The sequence below is a fragment of the Stylophora pistillata genome, chromosome 9, assembly GCF_964205215.1.
Source record: "Stylophora pistillata chromosome 9, jaStyPist1.2, whole genome shotgun sequence".
Lineage (NCBI taxonomy): Eukaryota > Metazoa > Cnidaria > Anthozoa > Scleractinia > Pocilloporidae > Stylophora > Stylophora pistillata.
The window spans coordinates 2374748-2387821 of NC_142527.1; the positions used below are offsets into that span (position 1 = coordinate 2374748).

Consider the following 13074-nt stretch of genomic DNA (forward strand, 5'->3'; position numbering starts at 1 on the left):
CTCCAGCTCGATATCACTCGCTCCTCTTCCCTGAGCGGTCTCTAGTGTGTGCGTGCATCGACACTTTTGTCAAGGTCATTGTTAAAATAAACACATGGTTGGCTCGGCCATATTTGCCTTAACCAAACCACGACGGCGTGAAGAGCATTTCACGAAATTCTAACCAAAAAAAATATCAGTTCATTTTTTAATCGACGTCTCCCTCAGCGTTGCCGGCCTGACTGTATAACGGTTGCTAAAATTGTACCTCTGAGCTACTAGAGAAACGTGTTTTTGTCTGGAACCCGACATGGTCGTGTGCGTGATCCCGACGCGTACGGGGCGCGGTCCCCGCGGGTCAAATCTCGTTAGAATACAGCTTTTTTAAGGGCTAAGTAAATGTTTTGTCTACAAAAGACAGATGTAACTGAATGAGGTCGTGTTGCCGTGATCTATAACAGTTTGTATAATAAACTGCTTCACGCATGTATCATGATTGGTTCTTACTTGTGATCTATTGGAGGCCAACCGCATAGTGAAGTCACAATTATTCTGCTTCTCTATTATATAAAACAAACAGGTTCAGCTAGATTCCATGTTGCGCGGAACTGTATAGCAACAGATCACAGACGGCGTCAGAGCTTGATAAGAGCCTCACTGACACACTCGGCGGAGCCTAGCGTGCCATTTTTTGGTTCTTACCGCATTTTAACGTCGTTTGTGTACCATTAATAGTGCTGAGATTTAGCAACGTCAGCTTGCGTGAACCTTGCTACTTAAGCTTCGCGTAAGCTCGCGTCATGGCGGATTTGAAGGCACTCTTGTATGTTTTACAAGGAATAGTTTTGGTGCCCTTTTTCCGGAAAGTAACTTCTACTCTTGGAGAGAGAAAAAGTGAAGAAAATCTTACGTACACGGCAAACGCGAAACAGATTACTTTCACGTAGAAACGGTAAAGCGCAACCGGCAAACGCGAAAAAATGGCGGGAAAACAAGGTCACGTGGTCACTCTTGCCGTTCACGTTTCAAGTAAACGCGGTTCTGTACTAATGAAAAGACACACGGAAACGTGGAATCTATTTGTTATTTTTCATGAATATGACGATGGAATAAAATAATTTTGTCTCATGCTGGGCCGGGTCAGACCTTTCTGAAGTCACGTAGCCTCCCTTCCCTGGTGCTTCTTCCATCGTTCGAGGCAGATGCCGGCCATGTGTAGATCTCGGGCCAATCATACAACACAAAGCACTGATATACATGATAACTTTGACAGCGAGGAGGAAATTGGTGCGTGTTATGTTTAACTGGGTGCAAAGGATTATCGAGGTTCTCTACGACAGAATCATGTACAGTACATCAAGATAATTTGCAGACCACACGCAATTTACTGTCACAAAAAGCTGTCTGTACAACGGGGACTGAAAGAGAATTGGTCAAAATTGTCTTTTTAAATACATCTTGTCGATCATTTCAATGTCTATGCTGCATGTATCATGCAGGCAGTGACTACACTTAAAATGGTAAGCCCAGTCAGTACCCTAACACTGGAGACATCGAATTTTCAGCTAATATTTACAGGATTAGTTGAATAAAACGCAAAACATTTCACAATTTCAAGGAGTTGGAGAGAAAAAAGTCGTCTAATCTCTCAAAGATATGCGTATCATTGATGGGCGATTTTATCTTGGCCTTGAAGCGAAGGAGACCCAAGCTTCTTACATGGCAGAAAAAAACGGATGTCAATGAAAAGCACGCTAGAAAATGCGAAAACTTAGAAAAACAGCTCGAGGTATCTTGTGTTAGAATTTGACAACTGGAATGCTTTGATCGGGGGAGATGGCTGATCTCTCAAATTGGAGAAAAAGTGCACTTTGAATTCCTTCGTGTAGACCGGACACTTGTAACCACGGACGACTTAATTAGGGTAAATTATCCCGCTCTCTCCAATACAGCTCAATGACAAGACAGATTTATCATCTAAGGCGAAGAAAGGGGAGCTAATTGTAACCGAGAAGGTGTAGGAAGGAGGCCGTTTTGATACACTATTGACATCGCGGCGAACAACAGAAAAACATACCCCACACAAAGAATCGCCGATCGGGTCTTTTAGCTGATGAGATAAAATCTCTTAGCTTTGCAGCAAACAGCGGAAGATTCCTAGATTCAAAGAAGTGCATAAAAAACAACAGAAAGAGGAGGCACACTACACATACTTAAATGTTTACTGTTCATCTAAAGGATATCCAGTTTCCGGTACGTTGTTTCGGGATAGATATCCTCTGTAGCGCCCTGAAGGCCACTTCAACCCCAAACTCTTGTGTAGAAATACCGCGTATTGTGGATTCAACCCAGGCTTATTTTTCGGGACTGTTTCTGTTAGTAGATGTTGGCGTTTTTGGGACTAGTCGCTCGTTAACTAAACGTGTTTTTCCTTATCGCACCTTGACTATTATCACTAGTTTACTCCGTATCTCTGCATGGAATGCCGCATCAACTGACATCATTAGAGCGGATTTCACAGTGATTTCATCGAGAATAGGGCGGTTTTTTTTCCAGCGGTGACTCTAGATCTCGTGCGGATAAGCTCCAGCTATCTATACCTTCAGTGGGTGTCAGTAAACACTGTCTTACCCTTTTGCCGTCTTATTGTAGCTTTAGGTGACGAAAATTCAACAAAACTCCATAACATAAAGGCATTTCTTTGCAGACAAGGATAAAAGGTAGGTATGTTCATAGTTTCACTTCTAGTGATAAGGAATTTGAGCAAGATTTAGGATTAATTGTCGAGTGGGTGCAACGACAGAGTTAAATCAAGAAAGTGTTAATTCTATTATCGTTCTCCAAAGTAATTTTCACGATGAGTTTACTCACAATTCATCAAAGTAAAGGCTAGCTAGAAGAGGAAGGCAAAAATACTTTAAAGTAGACAGTTTTACTGCCATCAAAACAGCTTTTTTTGATAGCTTTTGGAACAATGAAGCTTAGTGAGAGAAGTTAGACATACATCATTCTGCAGCATCTTTCCACATAAACGAAAGCTTCCGAATTGGCAATTGCTTCGCATAGCAACCGAATGTTCCTTTGTTATTAGTAGACGATCACCTTTTGCGGTTGTCAAACAGTTTTACAGTACGGGTAACAAGTAGTCGACAACAGGAAACACTCCGACTTTGTTTGATACCCTAATGTGATATGTGATTTCCGGTTGATTTACTGAACAAAACAAAAGTCAAAGTGACACTGATACAGCCTTTCTGATGTGTCTTGCTTGCTTTCAATGGGTTTCACTTCAGGTTGTTGCAATCAACTGGGACTGCCAAGTACCATTTCGCTGTTATTTCCCGGAGATTTCTATCAAAAGGTAAGTCATTATGAATTGCTAAAGGCAAAACTAGACTCAATAGCTATTACAACTCCTCGCTTGCCCAGGTTACACCGCCCTGACAGACTCGTTGACAGTTTTACACAGCGAGTAACTTTACTGTGCTGAACATTATTGTGTGGCCGCACAAAACCACGTTCATCTTTCCTCGAGTTCTCCAAATTACTCCTTCCCTTGATAAAATTGGCTCGAGCGCGATAAAATATTGAAAAGAAAAATTTTGAACTGTTTGAATCTAATTTGTAGTCCTCTGAACCAGTTTTTAATCATAACCTCAACTTTTGGATGTTTTGTGGTCATATGTCTTACTAGTGAGATAGGACTGTTAGCTCCAACTTCATTAGTTCCGCCATAAATGATCATAAATTTACAAATAATAAAAGTGATACGATTTCTGAAACGATAAAGTATACCTGCATTTGTTTCCAATTTGGTGCGCGACTCATTTGTGTACCTCTGAGCTCACCAAGCATAACTCTGACATGTAACATTTTATCAGAACTAAACCGCCTTGTTAGAACTTCAACACAACCTTGGTGCTGTTCATATTGAAGATTTCGCTTTACACTCACCGATTGGGGTTAGCTTATTCTATTCGCACCAAATCAACCCTCAACATGCTAAACGTATTTTAATCGTAAACATTTTGTACTATAAAATGATCCGATTAACAGATTACGCGAGGTTATTTCGCTCCACTGCACATTATCAGCGAAGAGTCGCTACAAGCACCACGAACATTGCACTTAGACACAGACCTCATATCAAAAGTTAGCCAAACTTCTATTCAAACGAAAGTGCGCGCTACATCGAAATAAAGATGTTTATGTTCAGTCTGGTGGAAGATTGTGGGACAGTGCTTTCGACAATTAAGCTAATTGTTGTAAGATGTTATCATTGCATTTTGAAAATCTTTACGATTACGTAACAATAATCACTTATTAAAAAAAAAATCAGATGTAGAAGTGGCGACTGATGTGGTAAGAATGTGATTTCATTTCTTCAGTCACTATAATTTATCAGTTGAGTTCGAAACAATTTCCTTCAAAAAGGTAAATTCCCAGAGACGTAATTTTGCAGGGCAATTAACAACGCCAACCGAAGTACTAAACAGCTTTTGTACTAGCGGCACCAACTCTATGAAATCCATCTGGTACCATATCACACACCTCTAACGACAATTAACTTATAAATTCAGTTTGGTATTCGAAAGATCAAAGTTTCTCATATATTTCTCTTTGACTAGTCATTCATGCAATGGTCTTTAATGAGTTAAAAGCAGATTGAGGCGTGTGCAATATGTGTTGTCTTTAGAGTGCCATTTGAAGAAACAGTAAATTAATGACATAAATCAGTGTTGAGCGATTTGAAGTGTAATAACAAGGACCACGGAAGTTATCAACTTATCAATTTTGTCGCAGCTCAGTACCAGCTCAAACAATATCAATAGCAAATTATATGATAACCGAAACATTACGCGTGTTATTTTAAGTAAGAAATAAATAGGAGACTCTCATAGTTTGTTAAGAGAAATGTAGCGCTTCAGTTTACAAACAGTGTCTCTTTGAACGGAAACGTAGAGTGGCAACATAATAACGTTCTTAATTCTTCTTTATTTACCTTCTTTCTTCATTTTTTTGTTTCCATTTTTTTTTATGTCTTCGCACTCGCGGGTTTTCTTTCATTGTTATGTTTGTCCTGTCCCAAATCGATGTGTGTTTTTGACATCATTTTACTGGGAGGTTTCTTTGCTTTGCGCCTAGCTATGTACGCATGACGTCTTAGAACTGAATAATTGAATTCCATTGACGGAAACGAGATGTGTGCCTCACAAACACCTTTGGCTGTGGTTATCGCAGAAAAACATAGTTGAGTGAGGAATTCCTCTTTGACAGATGAAAGTATGAAACTTTGAGCATCACAGATAGAGGGCCTGGCTGCTAAGTTTAAAATGGCGGCGTCTGTTTTCTTGCATATACGAAAATTTATAATGTTGTCCAGTCACAGAGTAGTTTATTCCTTTTGATGCCTTTGCCTTATTGTTTTAGGTTAACGTTAAACTACCGATCTGCGAGAAAACCTGACTCGACTCACTAAAATGTTTTTCGTGGTATGGAAATAAAAAATTCCAGCGCGTAGCAATTGACGCGTTTTGCCTTTTGTGTCTGCTTCGCACTTCCCCTACCTCTGAAGGAAGGACGCGTGTATTCGTTTAAGCGCATAGAGGATAACAAAGATTATTTGATAAACTAACTATGCACAGATTTTGATTGGTCCTTACTCAATCTATTGGAGGAAAGGCACATTGATGAAGTCACCATTAGCAACACTTAGCATTTTCATTACACAAAACAAATAGATTCTAAGTTACCGTGGGTCTACACAGTAACGCATCACAGAACATGTCAAAATTACATATTCTGTGATTTGGACATCAGTGACACACTCGGCTGCGTCTCGTGTGCCTCCTTTTTTTTTGTTCAGACCGCATTTTGACGTCATCGCGATCTATTGCTGAACACAAGCACGGCAAAATAAAGTCTTTGTTGATTTGACGGATCAGCGAAAGGCTTAAAGAGCATTACTCTAGGAAATTCTAGGTGACAGCAACTACTTTACTCCATGCGGTATATCCGCATTGACAACAATTGTCTTTTAGGATGACAGTGACTAGGCTTGGTCTTGGAAATACCAACACGTTCCATTTCTTAGAGCTTCGTCAATGTCTTGGCTTTAAAAAGGGCTCAACTCTAACTCGTAAAGCGTACATAGATTTCATGACTAACTACATATAAGGCTCTCTATCCACGGCAGTTTTGTCTTGAGATCTTCTTTTGTTTGGCTCACGTTTCTTCTATCTGGGACACAATTTCTACAGCAGAACAAGAACTCAGTTCTTGAAGACGTATAAAATTTTAAATTAAACTGAGCGCCGCCCGTAGTTTGAGTTGGACTACCAGTTTCGTGCGAGCTCACGGGAAGTAACACGCATATCAAATTGGTTTAAGAAGAAAAGCCTCGTTAAGACCTGACATGTCCACAAATTTAACTTTTAAAACCAACGCAACACCTTATTTACAAACACAAATACGGAAAACATCGCTCACAGCACCAGAGATGACGCATGCACTAGCAGTACCAAAGTCCTGATTGGTAACTCTGCCAAACAGTGTAACCCTAGTAACTCCCCAGTGGCAATAAACATTCCCGGCCGCATTACGCTTCGCATGACATCGTCAGGTAGCTTCTAAGATCACTATAGATGTATCTTGGTTTGAAAATCAATTTTCAGCGTTTTCGTAATTGTTATGGCAACAAAACTCTAACCTACACCAAGTTACAAATTGACTAAGTAACCCCTTTCTGCACCGTCCTAAACCGAAACGAAGAAAGCAATACTGAAATAAGGGAATAAAACATTTCCGATGTGTATTCACAGATTACAATGTATTATACTGTCTACGAGGAAGGCTTTAAAGCACTGATGCGTCTAACGCCTTTTTCCGCATAAACAGCTCAGTGCGTCAGGAAATTTCGTGATCACTTGCTTCACAAATAACAAGTTGGATACTGTATGGCATCACAGTAAGAACGATTTCGCGACTTACTTTCTTAAGCTGACTTCGATGCTAACAAAGGGAGATATAAATTCCCAAATGAACATCACGAAGCAAATGCACGTGATGCAACGAGCTACACAAGGGTTTCTCTTATGGCAGCATAATCACAAATTTGGAAATTCAATAGCAAACAATGTAAGTCTCCTTGTTAAAAAAAAACAAAAAACAAAAAAAAAAAAAAACAGTATCTTACACAGCGATACTTCAAAGAGGAAAACTTGTCATGCTTGGTTTTATTGTTAACATCTGCATGGGTCAAGTCGTCGAAGTCAACGCACTCTTCAACCTTCAGCTCTCTCCTGGCAATGATCGTATCACTGCTGCACACGTAGGTGATGAGAATATAAAATGTGATCAAAAAGCGCAGAGGCCCATAAGCAGAGATGCTTAAGGAACCGCATTGCGGGAGTATTGGTTGAGAGATAAAAAAAAAAACTGTATTAGGATTCACTTTGTATATGTAGCTATGGCAACATTTTCAAACTAGCTCCTCATGTAATTTAGTCCTGAGGAGGCGGATAAAGATGTCATTAACTAAATTGCCAGTGAAGAAAGGTGTTATCCATCTTGTCATGAGCATTGGGTCAAGATCGGTATTTTCCGTAAACAAAACTCGTGTGAATTTTTCTTCAAATGCCTGACATTTTTCCTTCTAATATCACTGTAGTTATTTTGCGAGGTTCTTGGGGAACCTCAGCCCTCTTTTCTTTTATTCTAATCAAAACACATCGTAGATTGATAAAAAAGGACTCGATTGTTGTATTTCTTCTTTGCTAAAGGAACTTAGCATATACACTTGCGGAAAAATGTTTTGCGGTTTGCTGGCACAGAAAGCATAACAGATGATAATCCGATTGTCGGGCGGACATTGTTTCCCTAGCGATTTGACCCCGGACAGGTCAATATGGGGGAGAATCTGTGAAGAGCCTCACGCAGGTTTACCATGTCAAATGTATATATATTAGCTTGTGAGGTTTAGCGCAAAAAAACCACAGAGAACAGCAAGCGCGAAGCGCACCAGAAACGGGTCTTAACAGGCGACATGCCGCTATAGTCCAGTTAAGTGATAAGTACTTGGAATAGTCTGAGCCTGGTGTCTCCCTCCCAATTGGCAGAAATTTCACGACGTACAGTTCAATTACGGATTTTGTTTCGGCGACGAACGGGCTCGTCAGGTGAAAAGAGTTTTGCATTCTTTCTTTGCAAAATCTCAATTCCCTGGGCCGTGTTGCACCTTACTGGTAGCTGCACTCTGCAACAAGCGTTTGGAGGCATTTCAGTCAAGGTAAGCGCTAAAACTGAAAACGAAGAAGTCAAAATTCTTTAAGGTCACGATCTATTGAATTATGTCAATGATTTTGTGACAAAGTCGGGAGAAATTATCAAAAAATATTTCACGCATCAGGTGCTAAATCTTTCATTTGTAGCAGTGCAAACTCCCAGCGACAAACGCACACCTCAAAACTTGGGGAAAATTTAGCTAACTAAACGTGTAAGAAACGGATAATACAATTTCTTGCAGACACAAAAGTGATTGGAACATTCAGAATACTTCAGAGGTTTTATTGGGGTACCTATAATGAACTGTGTGTCGCAGTGAACGAATTGCCTCCCGCCTCAAGATTCATTTAGCTTTGCTCCTTGTCCGGTAAGGGAGTTCGACAAAGAAAGCTGGGAGTAAATTTGCAACAAAATTGTTCAAATTTTTATCGTTAAGAAGTACTTTAATCTGCTTTTCTTAACTGTTCTCATAGTTTCTATCAAGTGCTTGTCTATTCCTTGGATCAAATTCTTAGGAAAAAGCGCACTAAAGGATACTTCTTTGAATTGGAACGTATTACGTCGTATGAAAAAAAGATGGTCGTAACCTGTTATGATTATATTATTGATAAAAATTTACTGAAACTGGAAAGAAAGTGGAAAATGTCTGTCTTCGACCGTATAGCAGAGACCCTGGAGGAATTTTCTGTTGACGAAAAACGGATTATTATTTTCTTTAAAACCTCAAACACCTTTCATAAGTACAGTCCCAGTCGATCGCCTTTGTAATCTTAAATTCAGAAATTTCTATCAACATTTCACGTACTTTCCTTTCAACGTAATTATTCCAATCGGTTCGAGTCTTGAAAGACTTGATTTGGACTTATTTTAGTTAGCAAACGATCTCAAACATCAATTTATACCTAAATGTCGAGTCTGCCCCTTGTCTTTATCGTTTCCGGCCAAGACACTGATAAGATGCTTGCTGAAAAAATTCGCGCGAGACTCGATGGCATCATGGTTAGCGCGCGCAACTCCCCCTTGAAAGGTCTGGGTTCGAGACTCGGCTGGTCATCGTGTAGTGTTCTTAATTCTTAGACTCTCCCCACTGTCTCCACCAAGGTGTAAAAATGTATGGGTACCAGTGAACTGTCAAGTTAATCTATGGTGGTTTAAAAATCACTAATCCTCTCGGAACCCTCTTACTCACACTCCTTTTCAACTCGTCATCTTGTTTTTCTGCTCAACGTGTCTTCCATCTTTGGTAGCAGCAAGTTGAGAAACAGTCATTTACCGTTTCAAAGGACAAAATGGCTAGCAAGTCATGATGCATAGAAGGATCCCATTGCCGTCAGTTTTCATAGTTGTTTGACATGTGACCTCCAATCATTTGCTTCAGTCCTATATACGGGACTCTGTACGGGACTCTAGTCGGCTACTCTCCTTTGCTTTCTCTAGCTGCTCGTGATTTACCAACGATTGCTTTTATCTGAGCTTTATCTGCCGATTTTTCAGGAAGGAGGGATGTCAAAGATCAAATGCAATTCATTTTTCTTAATAATTATTGCCACGCTTCAGTTCAACTTTTTATGTCTTTTGTATCACGTTCAAATAATCAACTTATTTGATTAACGATTATTACTTTTTGCATTGTAACGATCAACAAGTACAATACATGTCTAACCTGCGTCGCATTCCACTCTGCTTGATCTGCCTAAAAACATTTCATTTTCTCCTAGGTGTATGTTTCATGTGATAACATTGCGATGCGGTTTAGAAACTTTGAATCTAACTCCATAAATTACACCCGGAGTAAAAGATTCTTTGTAGCTTCACGATTCTTTTCAAGCATTCGCAAGTCAAATCTGGTCAGATTTGCGACTGAGTTTATTGCAAAAGCGAAAAGTAAAACTTACCTATGACTTCGCCTACTCTGCTTGTAATCCTTGATCGAGAATATAAACAATGGCAGAGAACATAATCGCTTTTGCTAATTATTTCAAGCCCTTGCACTCAAAACTGAGAGGTAAAGATTGCTGCCCAGTTTGGAGCTCTAGACATTTCTACTTGATCGGTCCCTGCAACGATAGAACAAAGCACGTGCCCTCTGGTGATGAAGAAATCAATGTCCGGCCCATTTAGCGGTTTGTTATCACCATTTTCAGTGGTAAACGACGATTAAGATAAAACTCCTAAAACAGCGCATTAAGTTCGACCTTTGCATACACACGCAACTCCAATAAAGAACCACAGTTGTACCAGGGTTGGGCGAGTCAATCAATCCTAAAAAGTCTATTAAACAATTAGATTACGACGACGAGATTTCTATCGCGTAATGGTCGATGAGGGAGAAGCTGGACTCGACTATCACGCAAAGAAATAGTGTGAATAATCTAATTGTTTAAGGATAAATTTATTATATCGTAACTTACAACACATTGTTTCATAACTTGACAACAAGGCGGGCTCGTGTTTACCTTCATTTGGTTTAAAACCGCACACTGTTGCGTTACCCACTTAACTCTTAAGCTATCAGGGAATAGATACAGAGAAGTGTGACCAATCAGACTGCAGCTTTTGTGAAAGAACGTTGAGTTGATTTATACAAAGAGTATAGATAAGTCTATCAACATTTCCACTGAGGATTAAATGCTTATAAGTCCATGAATAACTGCGAGAACACATAAATGAAAAAAAAAATCAGGTCTTGAGTGGAAACTTGTGATTGCAGTATCTGTAGAAGTAAAGGAGTCAGATTTCCTTGAGCTTCTTATTTTCATGATGTCCACATAAAAAGATAGCAAATAACTTGAGTGCACCCTTAATCGTGTTAACGAGAGAACAAAGAGTTTGCCGCCATACATTTGACCCTACTTCCGGGTTTCAACTGTATTATCTAAATAGATTGCGTGTTGTATTTTATCACACAATTAATCACTTTCAGAATCATGCAAAGTCTCTATTTTAAGATCGTGGTTAAGCTGTACTTTTAGTCGATTAGGGGGTTGGGGAACTGAGACTAGGAGAGTGTTACGAGTTAAAAGCATGAATTCTCCATACCTGCACCTGGTGCTAAACAACTCAGTTTTTCGAGGTGGGAGTGAATCAGTTGTCATGGTAAATAGCGCAAAAGATGGCCGTTTAGTATTCCGTAATATAGACGATATTATCAACCAACGCGTACATAGAACATATTCAACCGACGGCAATTAAGACCTTGAATAAAACAACCCTACTTCGCGGAAGTTCGGTTACTTCTCATTGTTATTCTCTACCAAAAAAAGACAACATTGAGTCACCGATTTTTTTGTATTTTGGAGAATGTGAACTTAGACTGGGTCGAAAACTTTCTTTCATTTCTGTGCTTCTGAATTTCCTCTCTTTAAATATCAAGCTCAAGATATCTTTTGACGCTGTGAAACAAACTTTTGTAAATACATTTACAGGCCCTGGTGAGATCGTCAAAGTTTCACTTCGCAGTCCGCAGACACCGTTCTGAGAATCCGGCTGCCAATCAAATGAATATTTGACCAATTGCCAAGCCATCCAAAGAAGCGTGCCTGGCTCAAAAAGACAGATAAGGTGTAATCACTGTGACAACACGGAAATGAGCCAATTGAAAGTAGATTTATTGTGCTGTTACAATTACAGGATTAGTTCTGAAGACGCTATGCGGCGCGAGTGATGATATGTAATGATACCGTAGAGTTATTTGTGGGGAATGCACACGAATGCGCGTACAGGGATAATTATGGTAACATATCGAAGTTTCGAGCAAGACGGTCAGTGTAGATTAACACCATAGGCTGGTCATGATGAATGTCGCATGCAGTTTCTATCACGAAAAGACCTTTAAGTCAAGTGTGTCTAAAATCGTAATTGAATTAATGAATCTATTTAAAAATCCTCCCTGGGCACGGTATCTGCTTAAACCGCCTTCATCTACGCTGTGAGCGGAAACCATTTCCTTTACTTGTTGAATCTAACGGTAGTTTGCAAAACGATACCGTAGCAATTGACTTTGGCTCAGAGGGTGTGAAGCAGTAGATCAGTAAGCGAATTGTGTGTATTCTCAGTGGTGTGTGGTAAGTGCTGTCTTGAAATATTCTGTTGCCAAGCAAAACAGTCGAAATCGATATTTCTTCGCATACGCCGGCGATAAAACGTAACAGAGATTGTTGTTATCGATTTTATCTTGCCTTTTATTTTTGGGAGGCCTTAGATTCTTCGGCCAAGTTAGAACTAAGCCAGTTTTTAATTATTTAAAGGAAACTCATTATACGACAGTTTTTATACAAAAATATTAGAAAACCTTCAACAAAATATAAACCGTGATACATGCAACAGAGCTACTTATCCAGACTCATTGAAAAAAATTCACCGGACTAAATTTTTAAACTACAGAAAGCCAAGAGCATTGAAAGCAGTGCATTGTACTTCTCAAATAATTTTATTTATTTTATTACATGCTTCTTAAATAACTTTATGTGAATGCTCACAACACGCAAACTTTAAGATGAGGTTCATGAGCAGGGTTGCCATGTCGATAGGCTGGAAAATTGAAACCAAGTCTTATAGTATGTCAAACAAGATTATGTGAAAGTACAGTTTTTGTTCATAGCCTGAAAATTTAGTGCCAGCTCCAACAGCATTATAAACAGTGACACATCAAAGTTCCGCTGCCTTAGAATAGTCACTCTTAGGTTGTATCAACGGCTTTACAACTAAGAGCAATTTCGGACAGCATAAAGAGCAAAACTACATTGGATGATCAAAACCAAGGTTTTATCTTCAGACTGGTAAATTATAACCTCTTTGTACAGCTTGAGCAGG

At 39.5% G+C, this 13074-nt stretch overlaps 1 long non-coding RNA gene across 1 annotated transcript in view; it reads right to left on the minus strand.

The window, feature by feature from the left end:
• LOC111326456 (uncharacterized) overlaps positions 1 to 13074 on the minus strand; it is a 45792-nt gene that overhangs the window by 6041 nt on the left and 26677 nt on the right. The gene's annotated exons all lie outside the window — the stretch shown is intronic.